The sequence below is a fragment of the Myotis lucifugus genome, unplaced genomic scaffold (genome assembly GCF_000147115.1).
Source record: "Myotis lucifugus unplaced genomic scaffold, Myoluc2.0 scaffold_0, whole genome shotgun sequence".
Lineage (NCBI taxonomy): Eukaryota > Metazoa > Chordata > Mammalia > Chiroptera > Vespertilionidae > Myotis > Myotis lucifugus.
This window is the reverse complement of record NW_005871048.1, coordinates 19,673,319-19,695,911: the sequence shown is the minus strand read 5'-3', so window position 1 is coordinate 19,695,911 and position 22,593 is coordinate 19,673,319. Positions and strand designations below refer to the sequence as shown.

The 22,593-nt window shown below is 39.2% G+C and overlaps 1 pseudogene; it reads right to left on the bottom strand.

The window, feature by feature from the left end:
- LOC102437536 overlaps positions 1-22,593 on the bottom strand; it is a 111,597-nt pseudogene that overhangs the window by 27,920 nt on the left and 61,084 nt on the right.

The following is a 22,593-nucleotide window of genomic DNA, read 5'->3' as shown; positions in this document are numbered from 1 at the left end:
TTAAAAACAGCATATAATATTGCCAGACAGAGATATTATCAGAATAAATTCTATATCTGTAAATGTAGACTTAGAGATATATTAGAGCTGTGATTACAGAAATATTTACTCAGGGAAATGATCACTGCGGGGATTTTATTGTAATTGTGTGTGAGGAAGGGGTGGGTAAAGTAAGACATTGATTGTGGTATTTTTTTTAGGTAGAGTTAATTATGAGTGCTGGAATATTTAAATTTACTTTATTTTTTATATCAAAACTTCTTGTTATTCTTCCCGTGCGGAATTCTCCACATTTTCGCTGATTTGAATGGTGAGATTTGTTTGTTGAACCACTTAATAAGGTAATTCTCTTCAACTGTATTTTTAAATGACTTAATAAAAGAAATTTGGAGAGAAGAGACTTAACACACATGCATTTAAAAATGTATTATATGCAACAATTTCTCAATAACCCATGCTATTTGAGGATAGCCATCGGAGAACTTCAGATTCTTAAGTTTCAACCATATTTAACATGGTTATTAATAATTTAAATAGTTTGCTAGCAATTTAACCATTCTTTTAAAAATATAGATATGTCTTTATTGATTTCAGATGGAGGCAGAGAGAGGGAGAGAGAGATAGAAACATCAATGATGAGAGAGAATCATTGATCAGCTGTCTCCTGCATGCCCCACACTGGGGATAGAGTCTCCTGGTCCGTAGCTTGATGCTCAACTACTGAGCTACTCCGGCCAGACTACCGTTCTTTTTACTTCTTTGGCTCATAAGGAGTAAATGTAAATAGCTATCTTGTGGACTGCCCTGGTTACTTTGCTCTTTCTTTCAAGGAGCTATGTTACAAGTGCCTCATTTTTCACCGAGGGGGGAATCATTGCAATCATCTCAAATATGGTATATATAGGTGTGGAAAATGGGGCTTACAACAGTTATTTGATAACAGTCACACAGTTAATAAGTGGGAATATAAAAATAGTAATACTAATAATAAGCTAACGTGTATTGGATGCTTACTTTGTGCTGAGGAGTAAGTCATGATTCTGTGGCTCAGAGAGTTGAAGAACTTGCAGAAGGCCACACAGGAGGAGTGGCAGAGCAGGGATTTGGGTTTAGATCTCTAAGAGGGATGACTCTGTATGGGAGGGGGAGTTGCTGAATGCTGAGGTTCTTCATTGCAGACCAGTAATTGGCTAGTTAGGGGGCTTCCTGGAGGGTGTGGGAATTCCCAGGGTGGCATCCTTACCTATAACATCAGAGCACTGGTCCACAAAGATTAGAGATTTAAAGATGAGGAAGTCTGGGCATCCTGGGAAAGGGCAAAGTGCTGCAGACAACTAAATGCAGAGGGTGTGAAAGGGGATGGCCCTGCACCTCCAGCCTGAGTCTCACTCCTCTTGCTGGCAGGATGCCCCCCGTCTCCAGGGCCTCTCTGTGAGTCAGTCCTATTTTACAGATTGGGAAACTGAGTTTCCGAAGAGGGGACGGGACTCAACACATTTTTATTTCTGTCCTCTGATTTTCTATGTTTTCTAGTTGAATATTGTTTTGTTTTGATAACTTTTAATCACTACTGAGTCTGTGGTTTCAACTGTATTTTTTAATATAAATGCGGAGTCTTTTGTATGTACTAGGTCTTTGTAGATTTGAATATTCTAATTAGAAGGAAAATAGGAAAGTGTATCTTCATCTTATTTTATTGAAACCATGCTCCTATTGATAAAAGGATTTAAACCAAAGGGCTATCCATAAAAGGGTAAGATAATAAAATCCACAGGTTGAAATAAAGAGTGTGCTACAGATAACAACCTTCATACTATGAGATTTGGGGTCCTGTTGGATAGAGGAAGTAGATTTAATAGGTTCTGAAAGCTAATGTGCCTATTCAGCTGCTGATCAGAAAATAACAGATGGATTCAATGAGAATGTTGAAAGGGTTACCAGAAAAAGAAAACAATACTATTATTTAAGATAATGGAGACATTCTTCACAGATTGTTTCTGGAAAAACCAGCAGGCAAGTTTATCCCTTGATAGAGGCACGGAATACATTCTGATCAAAACGTAATGAGTTGACCTAATAAAAGTTTTTAGAGCAAAAGTAAAGAAAAACAGAAGGCATGATAGGTAACAAGCATTTTACCTTTATACTGTTCCCAGTGCCATCAAACAATTACATTAGCCATCTTAAGACAGTGTTCCTCAAAGTGTCACAAGGTATTCTCACAGACCCTATCAGGGGGATATTAATTGCCTTTCCCACTTTTATGCTCTCATGGGGACACAGTAAAATTTTTCCAGAGGCTACATAACAGACTGAACGCAACAGCAGATACATGAATGTAGCCGTCTTCTATTTACTAAAGATACTATAGAGATTGCCAAAATATAAAAAATGCCTCTTTTTGATTTTTCCTTTAGAAGAGTAGTTATTTTTCAATAAAGGACCATGTTATTCATATTAACATATGGTGGGTTTATTACTATTCTCTTCAAATAAATTGATAAATATTTTAAAATCTCTCAGATTTAATTTCAAATATGATAAATGTTAATAGATAAAATCAACATCAACAAAAGCTCTGAGAGCTCCACACGATTTTTAAGACTACAGAGAGATCCTAAAACCCAAAATCTTGAGAACCTCTGTCTTTAGGAATATGAGGATGTCTCCTCTAAAAATTGCCTATGTAGGGTACAGACCGCTGATGTTCACCATGTCCATTACTCTTCCTTGGAAGTGGGAGGAATATACTTCCTCACATCTGTCCAACTGAGCAGACCTGTGTGACTAGTTCTAGTAATTCATCGTGGGGAGCAATGACATATCACTATTTGTCAGATCATTTGATGGCTGGTAGGAGATAATTTTAAGAACTCTCTTTCCTGCCATTGTGACCATGGAGGTGTTGTTGACATAAAGGTGCCAAAGATTAAAGCAGCCTGGGCCACTGAGCCAATCCTAGGTGCAGAACTGCTCTGGAGAGCCGCCTGGACTGGTGGGAGACCTGGCATGAGCCAGAAAAAATGTTATTAGTAGTAAATCCCTGAGATTTGAAGGTTGTTCACTACTCTTGCATAAACTAGCTTACCCTGGCTTGTACCTCATTTTTCTTTGGAAGAACCAGCAGGAGCAAACAATTTTAGCAGATTATTACACTGAGAGCTAAGGGGAAGTCCTTATATGATTTGAATAAAATGTGGTTCAGAGTACTTTTTCAAAACTGTCACTTATTGTATTTTGATGCTGTAGAGGTAATTATAAAAAATTACATCTGGCTCTGTGTAAATGCATCTCATATGGATAATATGTAGGTCCTTACTCTTAAGGAACCTGTGACTTAAATGCTGTTCTTTTTTGTTGTTGTTGATCCTCACCCTAGGATATTTCCATTAATTTTTTTAGAGAGAGTGGAAGGGAGGGAGAGGAAAAGAGAGAGAGAGAGATGTGAGAGAGACACATGGATTGGTTGCCTCCAGCACGCACCACAGGGGGCCAGGGATCAAACCTGCAACTCAGGTACATGCCCTAACTCTTCAGTGCATGGGCCAATGCTCTAACCACAGAGAACACCCGCCAGGACTTAAATGCTGTTCTTTTATTTTAGGTGCTTTGGGAAACTCAGAGCCTCGAAAGTGATCATTATTTGCATTTACAAAAGCAATGTTCTATGCATTTAACTCATTGAATAATAGTTATTAAATGGTCGTTCTGTAGTATGTACTTGTTGGGAGATAAAACAGTGACAAAGACAGTCTTCAATGCCACCATTTAACTTACTGGCAGGAAACTGATGAAAGGCAAAGTGCAAAATTTGCATGCCAACTGAATGGGCACATTTTCAAGAGCTTTCTAGGAAGTCCCTCCAAGGACTTAGGTTTAAATCTTATTGACCACTCTTAGCTCTGAGGAAGGCTGGAAATCATAAGGTTTTGGGTTAGGCACATTGACACCCTAAAGATAATTGACTCTTGTTAATAAGGGGGAAAAGTAGATAGATAGTGAGTAGGCAGCCAGGCGTGTCTTCCACACTTTCTCTTGGTTCCGTAGACAAAATCTCCACCTTGGTTTTGCCAAAACTCTGGACTCTCATGCACTGCCAAGACATGACATCCCCAGTCCCCAGTCCCCAGTCCCCAGTGCTCCCAAATATCGCTGAGTTACCGCTATCCTGGTTCACATGGCTGCTTCGGGGCAGTGGCATTCTACTCACATGTTACTCTTGGGGCTAGGACATCTTTGAAAACTGCCTATGGGTCCAACTGCAGAGCCGCTCCACACAGTCTTTTTCATCTCTTGGCTCCACTCTGGGAACCAAGGCCAATTTCCTTTTGCTCTTGGACCCACAGAACTCTGTTCTCAACCCATTCCCTGCTCCCCTGCAGGGAAATCCATTTTCCTTCATCTTGTAAACTTAGTCATTTTGCCTGCACCTAAAGATCCTCTCAGTCCTTTAGAAGCAGGAGGATCAATAGGCTATTTTTCCTTTGTTCTCTGATGTATTTCTACTTGAAGCAACATTTTAAAGCACCTATTTGAACAAAAGAGAGAGAGAAAGAAAAGACAAGTTGATATCATAAAGTGTCATTCTCCACATAAGTTATTGGGGTTTCAATGTAATTTTGTGAGGTTCCTGATATGCGTTTGTACTATGGGAAGTCCTAGGAATTAGTTCCAGGGAGTTTCATGAATGACTTCCTGCACAAAGTGATGCCTAAACTAAAAACCAGTATAATCTATCCAGTTGAAAGTAAAAAAGGGAGAGACAGGAAGAGGGAGGTAGAGAATAGATAGAAAGTATTCCAGAGAAAGGAAATAGCACCTGTAGAGACAAGAAGTATGAAGGGGTCAGGGCATTGTCAGCAGTTCAGTTTATGGCTTCGGAATACAACCCAAAATAGAGTTATGGTGATGCAAAAAGGGCGAGAGAGGAAAATAGCTCATTTGGATTTTATCCATGGGGAAACTGAGCAGCCCTGACAATTATGCTTTAGTAAGATCTCTCTGGCTTTAGTATGAAAAAAATGAATTCAAGCTGCTCAAGACTGAAGCTAGGGAAACCTTTTAGAGGTCTGTTGTAATTATTTTGGCAAGATATAATGTCAGGTTGACCCAAAGTCATAGCAGTGAGAAGGAAATAATTGAATGAATCTGAGAGTTATTATGGGTATATAAAATGATTGCAACATCAAAAATCAATCTTTGTCTTTGGACTGGCAGTCAAGTGTGTGCTGGTGACATTCTCTGAGGCAAAGAACACAGGAGGAGGATCAAATTCTATGAGGCACGCCCCTATCTAAACCCCACCCTATTCCTGACTCTTTATTTAGAATTTATGGTTATCTGTTATATTTTATATTTTTCTACTTTGTATAACCCCACTAGAATATAAACACCATGTGGAAGACATTTTTGAATGCTTTATTCTCAATTGAATCCCCCACTACTAGAACGATGCCAAGCACAGAGTGGCTACTGAATAAATATTGGGTGAATGACTGAGTGACTGATTGATTGAGTGCCAAAATGAGTAAGGATAGGCCAATAGTAAAATAAATATGTTCAGTATTTGGAGCTTCTCAGTGCGAGTTGACTTTTAACATTCTTTTGGGGATGTCCAGTAGACATTAGAAATATAGGTATGCAGTTCAGATGATATCTCTGATGTTGAAATAGAGCTTTGGGACATCCTTAATATATAGATAGTCTTTCAAACAATAAGAATGAATGAGATGTCTATCCTGTAATTCAGCTCTCAATTAAAGAACATATCCTATCAGACATTTTTTTTTAAAAATATGTGTTTATTGATTTCAGAGAGAGGAAGGGAGAGGGAGAAAGAGAAACATCAATGGTGAGAAAAAAATCATTGATTACCTGCCTCCTGCTCGCCCCCTACTGGGGATCCAGCCCGCAATTTGGGCATGTGCCCTGACCAGGAATTGAACTGTGTGACCTCCTGTTTCATGGGTCTACGCTCAACCAGGGAGCCACACCATGACATAGTTAAGGAGCTTTTAAAATAACAATTTAATATTTTGATATTTTTGGGAGGGTTAGTAATAAAATAATGATTGTCCATTGAAACATCAGTGCTTCATTGAAAATTCATTAAGAGATTGCAAATGGAGTCCAATAAACATCATCTAGTTCTTCCTAGTTTAAAAGTCCCCATAAGTTCCAAAGGTAGGTTGTTCTTCAACCCTCCTTCTGAAAAGATTTGTTTTTATCCCTAGCACCAATCCCAGCATTGGTAAATAAGATAATTTTGAATTCAAGCCCATTTCCTACCTCAGGCTTAACACTGAGAGACGCAATTTTCACAGAATAATTCATTTTGGAGACATAGGCAGCCGAGCAATCATGTTAGCTACTGCTATTAATAATAAATATAAAATACCAAGAGAAAATATACATTCTTAAGTTAATCAGACAATGTGGCTGCAGGAATTACAACACAAAATCTTTCAGCTGTTTCTCAGAAAACACTGGAACATCGAGTTTAATATTGATTGGGGAAAAAAAAACTGTAAGCACAGGCACGGAATATATAATGAATCTCTTTGTATAGTCTGCACAGTGAATGTGTTTATGCCAATGTACGTACATATATACACAAGGAATCTGTATCTAGGTAAGTGTGACTTATAGTTAAGGACTTGCTCACCTGAGCTAAATTACTTTCAAGCACCTTGCTCTCAGTAATGCCATGTGATTTAGTGTTGTTCCTCCTGATCCATTCACTGCTATGTGACAGAAACTTTCAAGGAAGGTCAGCGGTATATGTAAGAGATTATGGCAGCTGAATTATGGTTTCAAACAGGTTTGGCTTTTACGCTACCTTAGAAAATTGAATAGCTTTTGATTTAGAGTCATTTTACATTAATATGCATTTCTCTCTTGTATTTCACTTGAAATTAGGCAGGCTAGGTTTATACATTCCACATTACTTCTTGAGGTGCCTACTCAATCACATATTTTAAACAAATCATTCTGGCTAAGCTGACATCAGGTACAAACAATGAGAGAATAAGTAAGAGGCTCTGAATTTCCCTGGCTATTAATAGCAACATGAAAAGCATCAAGACCTCTGTATGACATGCTAGTAAAGGTATTTTTCTGTTAATGATTCTGTACACAGCAAAATTTTTAAAAAGGGATCAAATTAGAAGTTCTATAATATCTATCACAATATTTATTTTCTCAATTATGAATAAGTTGGGAAATAAATTTTGAGGTTTCTGGGTCTTTGATGATAGGAAACTCAATTCCACATTTTATGTCAGTAGTAGAAGAGAATGCACTTTCTTCTACCTGCTAAAATGTACTGTTTCCGTTGCTGGATGATATTGTGATTTTCTTTACTTCCATCACTGTGCTGGCTTACTGGGTAGAAACACGCTATTCCTCTGCACCTTCCTTCACTCTGCTTTGGATTATTTTCAAGGACACTTCAATTCAGGTTTTAGAGGGACAGGAAGAGTGTGGCCTGATCGTCTCAGACTACTGTGGTTGACTGCAGCTTTCTGAACTTGAAAATACAATATTCTGGATTCTCAAGTCTAGGTTTTTGAGTGGAGGAAGTAATTATTTTACAGTACAGGAAGACTAACCCACATTTGCTGTACTTCTCTACTCCATGGAAGAGTAGATCTAATATCATTATTTCATTGACTTATTTAACAAATATTCATCACGGGTATGTTTTCTACCAGACATTGTTCTAGAAATTGGGGGAACAAATTATTACAGCAATGTCTGTGCCATTGCCTTTACAATGCTAACTATTTACTGCCAAATTAATATGTTATTAGAATTAGATATTAAAATTGACTCTGAAAGCTTGAGTGCTTGAGTGTCTATTACCTGATGAAACCTCACAATTTCTTACCCATAAAAGGAAGGAAAGGTTAGGAGAGAAGGAATAGTTTGTGTATGAGTAATGGGATATGAAGGGAAGCAGAAGGCCCGCAGGAGGCAGTTCTGCCGAGGCACCCAGTCATGCTTCATTCATAATGAATGGCCTGTCCTTGGTGCAGGGACACTTTCCTTACATTTTAGGTCATATAGTGGCTCATTACTCAGTAAACCAAATGATTCCCACATGCCCAGTATATTTATCTGAATTATGTGGAATAAGGCATTTCTTCATGGTATTCAGAATGCTCCATTTGAAGAAACTTTTAAAGAAGACAGAATTATATGGTCCTACAGAGGAAAGAGACATGGGACTCCATAAAAAAATGGCTTATAAAAAAATTACCAGTAGGTCTGTTTTTAAAACCTCATGTAAATATTCTCAGAGCCACCAGAAAATATTTAAATGCACAACTGAGTTCTTTATTAATAAAAAATTTAGTTACTTCGGAGCATTAGGAGCTTTTGGTCTTATAGCGATAACTTAAGCAAGAGCTCTGATTCCCACAGCAGGAAGTATTTCCTCTATTAATATGGATTTATGCCTGAATGCACAAAGCAGTGTGTGCTGCTAGAACCACTGATCCTCTCACTAACTTGTCTTTTCCTCCAAGCCTCATTCAAAGATCAGGCCTATGCAGACCTCCATGCATTGGTAAGTGAAGCCTAATTGGTGCTTCCAGATCAATCTATCCTTCTCCATATATCAATGTCTTCACCATCATCCTGGATTGATATTTTCCCTAAATATTCATCCGTTCCTACCATGTACTGTGTTTAAATCAAAAACACATTGTAAGTAAATAAGAAAAGCTCTTTGAGCCCGGGCTGGTGTTGATCATTGGTTAGAGCATTGCTCCTCACACCAAAGGGTTGAGGCTTCGATTCCCAGTCAAGGGCACTTGCCTGGGTTGCAGGTTCTATCTCCAGCCCTGGTTGGTGCATGTGTGGGAAGACGTATCCAATCTATATGTCTCTCTCACACTGATGTTTCTCTCTCTCTCTCTCTTTCCCTCCCTCCCTCCCCCCCTCTCTCCCTGACCCCCTTTCACTAAAAGTAAAAATAATCAATGGAAGAAATATCCTAGGGTGAGGATTAAAAAAAAAAGAAAAAAGAAAAGCTTTTTGACATTGAGGAGTTTACAGTTCAATGCAGTTACTTTTAATTATAGATGGACATTGTACTCAACTGAAGACTTAAAAAATATAGATTCTTATTCCTCACCAAGTCTGAGTGGGGAATTCTATCAGTCCCTTAAAATTTTCCTCCATGTGACTATTGCACATCGGCAGTTGGTATGATTGGAAGTGAAAGAGATGATCTTGACAACAAATTATAAAAAATTGCAACAAATATTGTTGGTCTATGGCAGTGGTTCTTAACCTTGGCTGCACATTAGAATCACCTGGGAACCTTTTTAAAATCCTGATTTCTGGGCCTCATCCTCCAGAAATTCTGTTTCTTTGTTACTAATGTTGTGGCCCCACCCCATAACAAAGAAACAGAATTTCTGGAGGATGGGGCCCAGAAATCAGGATTTTAAAAAGATTCCCAGGTGATTCTAATGTGTAGCCAAGGTTGAGAACCACTGGTCTATGGCATAATGTAGTTACAGATGGAGGAGTGCTGGGTTCTGTTTAGGCAGGTCTCCTGGCTAAGGAAGTGATATTTGAGTTTAAAGATGATTTGTATTAGGTGGAAGGAATAAATAGGGAAGGTCATTGTATGCAAAATGCATAAAAGCATGAAATAACCAATAATAATTTTCAAGTACATAGAAAAATTCAAATAGTAGTAAAATGAATACATATATTACTTTCATCTATATCAAAAATTGTTAACATTACAGAATAGTCTTTTGAGAAAACAAAACAAACAGAAAAGCCAAAACCAAAACCAAGGCAAATCAAAGCTTTAGTGTCTTTTGCATAAAAATATCTAGAAAATAAGGAGTTTGATATTCCAGTTATACTTTACTAGTGGCCCGTTGCACGAAGATTCGCGCATTAGGCCTTCCTTCCCCTGGCTGCTGGCACCGGTTTTTCTCCGGCACCCAGGACCCAGGCCTTTGGTCCAGCTTGGCTTCTCCACTGAGGCCTCAACAGCGAGGCTTGGCTTCTCTGCTCCAGCTGCTCCCAACCCCTCCTTTTTTTTCCAAGCTTCTCGAGCAGAGGCCAGGGCTGGCTGGAATCCTGGGTCGCCCCCAGCAACCCAGGCCCCCAGCCCCTCCTTGAGAGGAGACCAGGCCCCCAGCCCCTCCTTAAGCAGAGCCCAGGGCAGGCTGGAGGCCTGGATTGCCCCGAGGGACCCAGGCCCCCAGCCACTCCTTGAGTGGAGTACAGGGCCGGCGGGAAGCTTGACTTCCTCCATTGTCGGGAGCAACCCAAGCCTCCTTCTCGCTCCAGCTCCGTGGCTGCTGCCATCTTCAGTCTTTGCTCCGAATCTGCATATGCAAATTAACCACCATCTTTGTTGGGTTAATTTGCATAGTTGCTCTGATTGGCTGGTGGGTGTAGCTGAGTGGTGGAGTGATGGAGTGATGGTCAATTTGCATGTTTCTCTTTTATTAGCGTAGATGTCTAAATAATTGCCTATTAACAAAGTAACATTTCCTTACCTAAACTGGTCATGCTGCATTTAGGAAACAACACTCTTGTTTATCTATACAGTTCCTTTTAATTCATAAAGTCTGATTCTCTGTGTGTGTCTGTCTGTTTTGCTAACAAAATAAAATAAGCTTATGATTTGCTCTATATTAATTTATCAATTTTTAAGATAATCTTTACAAAAACCTACATTCCTCACTGCAGTCCCAATTTGTGAGAATTTGCTAACATACTTTTTTTGGGAAATTATTTGATATATTCTACTTCCAGGCTATTTGTTTTCTCTACATGAAGACATAAGGTAATGCAAAGGACTGGCAGTAAAAATCTTTGAGACCCAATACACAGCATTACATTTTCTATTAGACATTTTAAAATTGGCAACTCTGGCAAAAAAATGAGCAAGAGTTAATGCTCAAGATGACAATTTTTTTTCTAACCCTGAAGGGAAATGTCAAAAGTAGACAAGGTCTCAGCTTTCATATCATTTTTTGTAATCAGATATTACTGATATGCAGGAGCATGCTGGAAATGGTCCAGACTCAAGCCTGTGATCTGTATTGACTTGTTGTTGTTTTTTAATTTTAATTATTAACTATACCCTATTAGAGCATTGATATTCTCATGAAATAAAGCGTTTGAACTAAAATGCTTTTCAATTACCTTTTTAAGACATATATCCTATAACTGTATGTAATATCCTTTAGAAATTGTGCTAAAATCTTATCTTAGTTCATAAATAAAATGATTTACTTTTTTTGGAATTATCCCAACTTGTTCATTGATTTTCACTATATAATCTAAGACAATCCTATATATAATAAAAGCCTAATGTGCAAATCGACCGAATGGCAGAACGACCCGTGGAACGACCGGTTGCTGTGATGTGCACTGACCACCAAGGGGCATATGCTCAACGCAGGAGCTTCCCCCAGCCCACAGGCCCCAGGCCAGCCAAGGCAGGTGCCAGTGGGGGTCCCCTAATCGCCCCGCTGGTTGCCCCGCAGAGGGAGGCGACTGGCTGCGGGAGTAGGGGCGGGGCTGGCAAGTGGGTGGCACCAGGCTGGCCAAGGCGGGTGCCAGCAGGCCCCCCCCCCCCCCGATCGCCCCACCAGCCCTGCAGATCAGTCCTGATCACCAGCTAGGCCTAGGGACCCTACCCATGCATAAAATTTGTGCATCGGGCCTTTAGTATTTCTCATAGTACACATAAAAGGAAATGTTGATATTACATATAAGATTTAACTGTATTAAAATGATAATGAACTCAGGAATTTCCAAAGTTGTTGTAACCACTGAGGTGGAAATTAGAGTTTTGTTCAGTGTTAAGCATTATTTTATTAGTCAGCACATTAAACTGAAACCATTTGCATCTACTTTTGGCTGTTTATTTTTGCTCCAGATAGTACTTTATGAATGCAGATATATGAAACTTCTGCAACATTACTTGTTATGTGGGTTTAATGTTTATGGTTGTCAGATCAGAATGATCAAATGCAAATTTCTCTCAGGTGTTCATGCAGTCAGGAATGATTTTCAGGATATATATATGCTACTTTGAAGCATATATTAGATAATTTCTGATGGGATTTCTCCTCTCTCCCTCATGGCAGGACTGACAGACTGCTGCTACATCAGACTTATGGTGACTCACCAGAGCCAAACAGTTAAAGCTTGATCTGTGGCCCTAGAAGAAGAAATAAATTGTTGGTCATCACAGGCACTCACACTGCTGCTGGTAAGCCAAACATATTCATAACATGAGCACTCAGGGAGGGCACCTGTCACAGATTTCCAGTGTATTCTCTGCTGTCTAGGTTTGGGAACATTTTAATAATTTATACATTTTCTTCAATGTTAAAGTCATATTTGCATTAAAGTGTAGTACTTAGAGTTATTATTATTATTTGTTTCCTTCAAAACTAATGAGAATATTGACTTAGGTAGACAGTTTTTATATATTGACTGCCCAGCATCAATTTCCATTTCCTATCAATACCCTGATTTTCTTTTGAAAAATGACCTCTCTCCCATTGTATGTGGTTTGGAAGGTGGAGTTAATCACATTATACTGCTTTTTGACTTACTGAAGGGTCTCCACATCTCAGTACTCAGGTACAATCAAGGGTACAAGTGAAAAATAACTTTAGCCAAATAGATTTTCTCTGCTAGGATTATACCTCTCAGGGGGAATGAAACAGGATGGAAGAAATAGGTACAGTTCATCTATTCCAGCAGTTTTTCCATTGCAGAAAAGCAGTTCCAATTCCAGGTTCTTGCTCTGATTTTAATCCTTGCTCTCAACAATTCTATCCACTTGGTAACACCCTGATATCCTTCTAATACATTTCTTTTTTTAAAGCTATCTAGAATAGGTTTCTGTTGCTTGCAAACAAATAATACAGGGCACACGGAAGTTAAGTTACGTTGTTAAGTAACACCAGCAACTTCAGCAGGGCAATTAATATAGCCTTTAAGTTTTCATTCCAGGCTTTTGTTGATGTCTGGAGACTATCAATTAGCTGCCACCTTTTTTGAATATTTTTTAGACTTTGGGAAGTCCTTTTGCTCTTGACCTTCAGAAATGGACAATTCTAATAAAATATTAAAAGATATGGACCTGATTTATTTTAGTAGAGTGAAAATGAAAGAAGAGAGATTTTTTGTGTGGTTTTTTTTTTTTAGCTTGGCAATATTGATGTCTCCTTCCCTCTAATTTTAATGCAGAAGCTATCAGTGTACATTAGAGACAACTCAGTAAATCTTTACAGAGAGGAGACACTGAAAAATATTCTCCTGATTATCCATTTCCCTCTGGAGACCAGAGCTACACTACACATGACATACAATATATCTCAACCAAAATGGAAAATATAGCTAATTAGCATTTTAGGCAAACACATCAGGGATTGCAAAAAGAAAAGGTAGGTAGATATAGCCTGTTTCTAATTATTTAGGGAGAGAAACTTCTGTTTGTGAATTACACATTTTCATATATCTTCCTCCTCTCTTTTTCACTCTTCTCTGTTTCTGTCTGCTTTTCTGTCTCTTTCGTGTGTGTGTGTGTGTGTGTGTGTGTGTGTGTGTGTGTTATTGCCTATTCAAACCTTTCTATTGCTGGTTCACAACAAAACAAGAGAATGCCAGAGAAGGATTTGTAGCCCACAGTACTCTTGTAAAGGGTCGATGGAATGCAATTGCTTCTATTGAAATCATGGTCGTTTCACTCAGCTTCCCTGATATAGATACTTAAGTAAGTTGGAGAGCTTCTTTAATATTCCAGTGATTTTCACTGTAGTGGAAGAGTTTGGTCCTGGGTGCAGTGCAGCTGCTTACTCTCCGTATGACATTGGAAACACATCACTTCACCTTTTTCAGGACTTGCTCTTTACGCTGTATAATGAAGTGCTTGGATTAGTGATCTCTAAGGACTTTTTTTCCTCTAAAATGAGAATAGTAGATATTGTTACCAGTGATTGTCAACATATGCATCCCTAGGATCAGTTTCTTCAGTAGAGTTAAAAAAGCTTATTTTCTGTGGAAAAAAGCCAAGGTAAAGATTCTGTATAATTTGCTATGTTTCCCCTGTTAGTTTTAGACTCTGATAGGAAGTCTCTTCATATAATACAATCTTTACCTAAAATATCCCATGGATGGGATGACTCATCTAGTTTTAAAATTAGATTTTAATGGTATTTGAATCAGATCCTCTGAGTTTTAGCTTGAAATTGAAGGCTTAGTGCTCATTATTGTTTTTGAGTGGTTTACTAACTTTGGATGTAAGACCTTTATGCTCTGTCTATATGAGGAAAGTATTTTACAACATAGTGAACCACTATATGATTTATCTCTCAATTAAAAATATTTTTTTCTAGTTATCTCAGAATAAGTTTACTTTGGCAAACAATGATTGAATTACTGGCATGGTAGTGGAAGATCTATATATATAAAAGCCTAAGCGACCATCGCAACTGAACGGACGACTGAACAGGCTGCGTGGGGCAACTAGGCCAGCAGGGGGGTGGTTAATGAGGGGCGACCAAACGACTGAGCAGCAGGCTGTGTGGGGCGGCCAGACCGGCAGGGGGGGTTAGTGAGGAGAGACCAAATGACCGAGCAGCAGGTTGCATGGGGCAACCAGGCCGGCGGGGGGGGGGGGGGGCAGTTGGGGGGGACCAGGCAGTTGAACAGTTAGGAGCCAGTGGTCCTGGATTGTGAGAGGGATGTCTGACTGCCGGTTTAGGCCCGATCCCCTGAGGGCCTGGATTGGAGAGGGTGCAGGCTGGGCTGAGGGTACCCCCCCCCCCCGTGCACAAATTTCATGCACCAGGCCTCTAGTAATGATATAAAATAAAAATAATTGCTGTATATGCAGTAGTTAACTTCAACAGTCTACTTACTGAATATACCTTTCCAACATTCAACTCCCTTTTTTCAATGTACCCATGTGTTACATTCACGATAATTTTTAGTTCCTTGATTCTTCAGTTTTCTATTTCTCTATCTTGCCTTTAATTTTTTCTACCTTTAAGCCTGAAAACATGAAACCTCAATTTAGTCACTTTTCGCATTAACCCCAATAGCTTTGTCTCCATGTCTTTCTTTATACCTGCACTGTAAGGCCCAATTGTCAATGTGGATTTGCTACTAAAGGAAATCACATAACTATGGAAGGATGGGAGAGAGCAGTTTCATAGTTTCCAGCTTCAGCTTGGTACTTAAATCTTCCTGGAAATCCTTTAAGCTTTTCATCAGTTTCTCTCCCATACATTATTATTCTAAGCTCCCACAACTCTTCTTAAGTTTCCTTATCTACTCCTAGTTTTTGATTCCCAGAAGATGACAGTGCCTTGGAATTCATAGAGAAACCAGACGGGACTAGGAGGACTCTAGTTTCTTAGCCTTTCACCTGCAACATATCCAGTCTTGCCTTTTATCCCATCTTTCCAGAAGGTGCAGTCATTTTTTCCCCCTGTTAATAAAAATCCTCCTACTTTGCCATGGATCCTCTTGTCCCCATTTCCTCAGAGACTTCAATCCATCAGGTATCATTGCTGAATCTTATAACTTCAACATTTCTTTCTATACCTATCCCTTTAAACAAATTTTCACCCTCTAACCTAAAACATTTAAAACACCCAACACTTGCTTAAATTTTGTATATTTTTTAAACAACACCCTATGTCATTCTGTCCATTAACAACAAGCTTCTTGAAAGAATATCCCTCATTGCTTACTCATGCCATGTGCACATAGATCACTGTACTTAGTAAAATTCCAGTTCCCTGGAAATTAAGGAAAACACTTTTGCCAAAATTGCCAAAATTTCTAAATGCTAAATTGAATGAGCAATTTATGGTTCTTCTATAATTAATTTCTGAGTAGTATTTGATAATAGAGTTGACTCATTTTCTTACCATTGAAATGCTTTCATCTCTTGGCTTCATTGTTTTCTGTCCACTTTTCTGAACTATTATTTCTTTTTGGACCAATGGCCTCCACTATATCCTATGTTTTTGTGTTTTCCATGGTTTCATCTGAAGCCCTAATACCTTCTCAGAAATATATCAGTTGACCAAGGTGTAAACTCTGCCAGGTTTTTTGTTACCTCTGTGTTACCATCAACTGCTCTATGGTCTCCTATACATTGGAAAGGAAAAGCTGGAAACTATATTTCTGAGAAGACCCATGGCTAGCACAAGGAAATATAACAACTTGCTTACATTCATCATAGCATATCTCCAACAGTTTAACATCACTGCTGTTGACCATCCAGTGACACCTCAAATTCAACTTGTACAAGACTGAACTCATAATTCCCATGCCTTAAATCAACTATTTTATCTTATCCCCTCAGTAAATGGCACTTCAGTTTCATTTGTTTTCATAACCCCCAAATTGGAAGTTATCCTATATTATTCCAACCCTCCTCATTCCTACTGTTCACTAATCTTGTCAATTCCTAAAGGCATCTTCAATGAATTCTGTTAAATCCATACTCACAGACCCTATCTTAGCTGTCTTAGTTCTGTTTAGCATAATTTTCAAGTATATTATTTTAAGGCTTATAATTAATGTTTCTGTCTCATATTTAGCTTTTGTAATTCTTAAGGATATGATTGTTCAAATGCTTGTGTGAAATCTTCAAATTGTTCTTCATTAACTTCAAGATAGAATTTAAACTATCGTGGCTGTGAGGAAAAATATAAAAACCATAAATTTGTCTTATCCTTTCTTTCTGGTGTCATTCCCTACATCCAGCTCCTGTTTGGCCCATTCATTAGTGCATCTTCTTTGAGTTTTCTGTGGCTTTGCATTATGGTGACTTAACCCTCCCCTTTTATGCCTCAAGAATTACTGTAAATATAATCTCCTCTCAAAAGCATTTTGATGGTCCTTAGCAGTCCACTCCCTACCACAACTGTTGAATTATTTTGTGCCCACCCTTCTCACATCTTGTTCTAATCTTTTAACATGTCACAAATTATGCATTATCATAAATATAGCTTGATTTGGGGTTAACTTTCTTATCTAGTTTATGAGAATGTGAGATCTTTGAGGACAAATAATATACCTTTTTCTGAGTGCGTAGAACCTACCAGATATAACTAAAAAGAAATAAGACAGATAAGTGAATTAATTCAAGTGGCTTTCAAAATCCAACACAAGTACATATTTATAAAAATATGAATTTATAAGGTGAGTGGGATTGGTCAATTCATGGACATGGAACTCTGATTTTTAACTGATATCTATCTTAAACTTAGAAATGACACAAACCTTCTCTAATCTCATGTAAGATAGTATGTATCCATATTAGAATGATGTGAGCAATTTTGTTGACCATTCCTGAGTTCAATGGAAAAAGGTAACATGCAATGTCAGAATATTATAATTTCTTTAGACAGGGAGTCAAGTTTCCCACAGAAGGAGCTAGGAAGACATTTATTTTTTAGGTTTTTTTCAGCCTGAAATGGCTCATTCAACTTATCTCCTGAATCTAGTTTCTGCTAATGATCAAAACTGTTCTATAAAACTTGTCCATTCTACAATATTTTCTGTTCACTAACTTTATTCTGTCTCTTAATTGATCTTATTTGCCCTTTGGGTTCAGTAGAGTTTTCTGCCACCAACTTGGGCAAATAAATATGGTTCCAAATCCCAGTTACATATTCTCGGGCTTCTTTTTGCAATATCCCTTCCTTCATTAATCTAGACCAGTGTTTCCCACTATAGCTGTATCCCGGAGAGCTTAAAAAACACAGATTAACAGTTTCCAGCCAGACCAATTAGAGAAATTTCTGTGTGTAGGTTCAAGCATGGACATTTAAAAATGGCCACGCATGAGTATTATTGACTGGGACCCTGTGGCCTAGCAAAGTGACACTTTTGTGTTCTAAAAACAGAATAAAAGCCACTATCCCCTGTTCTTCAGAATAGGGAGCAGAAAAGAGTTTGTAACTCAGTGTAGAGGTATAGGTTTGATTTAGGCAATGTCTACTAAATAAATTTGCAGATAAGACAGAGAAAAATAGGTTTTAGAATGGCATAATAAATAATTCACAAAAATTACACAATCATTGATTCAATTTAACTGTGTTCTAGGATAAACCAGATTCCTAAAATCTCACCTAAAACTTTTGTTTTGGAAACAAAGCTTTCTAATAATAAGACTTAAACTTTTTATTTATCTTCTGATTACATTGAGTAGAGTATACTGCCAAGACTTTGTTTCCAGAGTTTCAATTGATTTTTTTATTTCAAATTTTAAGTTTTATCTAATTAAACTTCAATCTTTTATTATTTGGCATCTTGTTTGTTTTTTTGCTTTTTTGGTACAAAATTGTTAAAAGGTATTAGGAACATATACCCAATGGTTTCCATTAATGGTATCAGTACAATAAAAAATTTTTTTCCCAACCTTTTTTGTTTCTGGGAGCTCTGAAAGCCGAGAAGCTAAATCTCGGAACACATTGTTTTTATTTGCAGGACAAAAATGAAATAGGTTTACTTTGAAATTAGAAATTGCTAATCCTATTTCCTATAGTTGTTAACAGTGAGTCACTGTTTACAATTGGATTATCAACTGAACCAAGGGCTGTGTACCATGTGCAGTGGAAATTGAAAAAGCCTGTATGACTAGCTGCCATTGATTTTATGTTACTGCACAATGGTAAATGTGCCATCTCCTTAACACTACACTCTATAGCTCTATTAAAGTGAATTTCATGATTAGAAGCAAATTATTTGGTGAGGAAAAAAGTAAAAATACAATTATTAATGAGACTGATAACTTTTGGGGGCCTCAATAATAAGTTTTTTTCAGTTAACATTTTACAAAAATGTGTACCTGTTATTGAAGTTATCATGTCATACTGGGAGATGCCGGTTCTTTTTATATTGTTTTCATCACTGTATAACATGTGAAGCCTGAGTTCATCTCCTGGCTTAAAATGTTGTCACCAGTCTTCTTATATGACAATGTATTACTTAGGTACTGCAGAGCAACACAATAGTGTGTGTATAAAATGGCATCAGTACAATAAATATTTTGTTTCTAACATTTCTAACATATCAGTACAAAAAATATTTTGTTTCTAACATATCTATAGAAAGAGAGATTTTTTCTTTAATCCTCACCCAAGGATATGTTTCTTGATTTTGAGAAAGCGGGAGAGAGAGAGAGAGAGAGAGAGAGAGAGAGAGAGAGAGAGAGAAAGGGAGGAAGAAAGAAAGATGTGAGAGAGAAACATTGATCAGTTGCCTCCCATAGGTGTCTGGACTGGGGATGGTACCACAACCTAGGTGTGTGCCCTGACTGGGGAGTGAACCAGCAACCTGTTTTTGATGTATGGGAGGATACTGCAACCAACTGAGCCACCCAGCCGGGGCAAGGAAGAGAGATTTATTATAAGGAATTGAGGAAATGACACACATGGTTATAGAGGCTGACAAATCCCAAAATCTTCAGGGTGATTTAGCAAGCTGGAGAACCAAGAGGGCTGATGGTATAATTCCAGTGTGAAGGCCAGCAGGCTCAAGACGCAGGAAGAATCAATGTTTCAGTTCAAGTTTGAAGGCAGGAAAAAGCTGCATTTATCATTTTTGCCTTATCTGAGTATCATAGGTACTTGGATACCTCTCTTCCTCCCTCCCCTCTTCACTCCCCACTTTTTTTCTTTGTCTGTATACATACACACACACACACACCTTAAATCCACTTTTTTTTCTTATTTTACTTTTACTTACATATTGGCAATAGTAAACTATTCATGTAAATATATATATCTGTTGGGTGTTTCCTTCCCACGTCCCGCGTGGGTCAGGGTTCAGGAACTGGAAGCAGAGCCGCACACAAATGAATATAAAAGACAAGAGATAATTTGAAATATTGGGGGACCAGGCGGGCAAGTCCAATTCAAGGGGAAGGACTTCCTCCTGTGCTTAGGCCTCACCAAGCTTTTATTGATCTGGGATGCACCCATAGCATAGCCCTTAGGCAGGTGACCCCTGGCAACAGGCAGACTAGCCCATCAGCAAGGATTTACATAATAATAATAAATGGGGGAGTAGTTTCAGCTACCACTGTCTGGACAAACAGAGGTGGCGCCTAGCTCCGACCTTTGCTAGGGCTTCAAAGGCACCCAGCCTTTGGGGGGGTTCTCTGTCTACGCTTATCAGATAGTGAAGGCAATAAACAGTTTCCCACATATATCTATAAGAGGGGGAACCCAATACAATCTTGAATTCCAAGCAGAGTCCCCCTCCTCAGCATTATCATATATATAATGGAAAGGGAATGGGCAGGAACAACCCCCCCCCTGCCAATTTATATATATAAAATTATATACACATATGTATTTGTAGAAAAAAAAGGTAGGGCAGAGATAGATGAGGAGAGCAGGGATACACCCCAATATATTATATTCTTGCAGTGGTTCTCAACCTTCCTAATGCCGTGACCCTTTAATACAGTTCCTCATGTTGTGGTGGCCCCCAACCATAAAATTATTTTCGTTGCTACTTCATAACTGTAATTTTGCTACTGTTATGAATCATAATGTAAATATCTGATATGCAGGATGTATTTTCATTGTTCGCGACCCACAGGTTGAGAACCGCTGCTTAGAGTGTGTTGTGGGGAATGTATGGGTGTGGGCAGAACTTGGTAGCCTGGACACTCAGAAATGTCCTTGGTAGCTTGGCTTCTTGATCCCATTCAAGGGAACCTAAAGGCCTGTGTTCTGCCCAGGACCTGGGTTGGTGCTAGAAAGTAAAATTCTAGGTGATTTTGCCTAGAGGATGATGGTGGGCTGGGTTTTTTATAGGTGGCATCTCCACTCTAAACCAAGGCTTCTGGGGGAGCCACAGGGCTGGAGCAAGATGCTTTGAAGCTTGGGAGTTGCAAGTAGAAAGAGGATGAGCTAGAGGGAAGAATGGCCTCCCTGCTGGGGCCTGAGCTAGAGCCTGCTCCTGCTAGATTATGAGAAGCAGGAGGCTCGGAGGTGTGCTTGAGTGCACACAGGGTCCCAGAGCTTCCCCTGCCTGCCTGGCTGTTTCCCCCCAGGATCCCAGAGCTCCCCCTGCCTGCCTGGCTGTTTCTTCCTTCTCACCTACTCATTGCTCCAGAGAGCTGACAGGCCTGACCACTAAGTGCCAGTTCAGTTCTTCTCATTCTCTTCTAGGGACCTTCATGTGAGGGTGAGGGGCTAGGAGAGAACACAATCATTAACTCTGTGTGTGCTGGAGTCTTGACTGGGTTGGTCCTGTGCAGTGAGGACCAGGGATGAGAGAAGGAGCCAACCCCACCTATGCTCCACCTCCCTGCTCCCCCAAGAGATGATCAGTCTCAGCTGGCCAGGGGAAGAGATTCTTTGGAGAAAGTGACCCCAGCTCCACTGGTGGTTAGTCATGAAGAGGGTAATTAGAAGAGAAGTCTTTTTCTTGAGTTTGCTTTGCTTCCACAGAGCCAGCTTGTTAAACTTTTCAGGAGACATGGAAAATAACCTTGAGTTCTCTACTGACAGGTACCTCTAAAGCCTCATCAGATCCACACTGGAGACAGCTTGGTTCACCCCTTGTTGGTCACAACCAGCATTTCATAGGGATAGATATACAGGCCTTTGCTTCTAGTCTCACTCCTGATGGGCTGAAGTCTGTGGACTGTCATTGGTTTCTGCTGCAGGTGCAGAGAAGACTTAGATGGCCTGGGTTTAAGGAGGCATGAGAGTGTGTCTGGTCAGGCAGGGAGCAGGTTTTCCTCTAGAGAGGCAATGACGTTTCCATCTCTTCTTTCAAGGTCATCTTTCCAAAGTTGGAAGTCACCTTACTGAGTTCCTGTCTCTGACACTCCAATGAGAGTCTTCATCTCCTCTCTGGAATCATTGTTTCCTCCTCTTCTTCCTCTGCCTCCCTCTGAGATGCCTTCTGCTTCCTCCATTCTGTTTCTGCAATGGCCAACAATGGGGGGCATGGCCAGTAGTTACTTTCAGTCTTGGTTGGTTGTTTGGGTCAAGGGGTGAGGATGTTGGGAACTTGGATGACTCCATGATGAGGTCCTCAATGAAATGCCTGCTCTGAGGGCTGCCTCCCGTGGACTTTCTGTTGTGGATGGGTGGCTTCTTGTAGATGTTGGAGTTTGGGCAGGTCATTTCAGGATGGTGGAAATGGGGCAGGCTGGTCCACTGGGTCCAACTGGTTTTTAGGGCTGAAACCTGGGAGATGATTCCAGGGACCATGTGTTCCAGGAGGAAATAGGTAAAGTGCGGCTTGTATATCATGGGGTCAGGCACTCTATGTCCAGGATGGCCTTGACCGTTGGGATGATGGCCCAACACCTAATTCCATGGAGTTCATGTGCTAGCTCTATTTTTCAACTGACATTAGAATTAATGCATACCTAATATTTTTTAAACATAAATTTTTTTATCTGTATATCTTATATTAGTAAAATGAGCTGGGTTATCACCAGAAAAGTTTGAGAGAAATTACAGCCTGTGAAAATTATTTTTAATGGTATATAATACCAGCCATGATTTGAAAAGTTTAAAAGCTACTATTTTTTAAAATGAT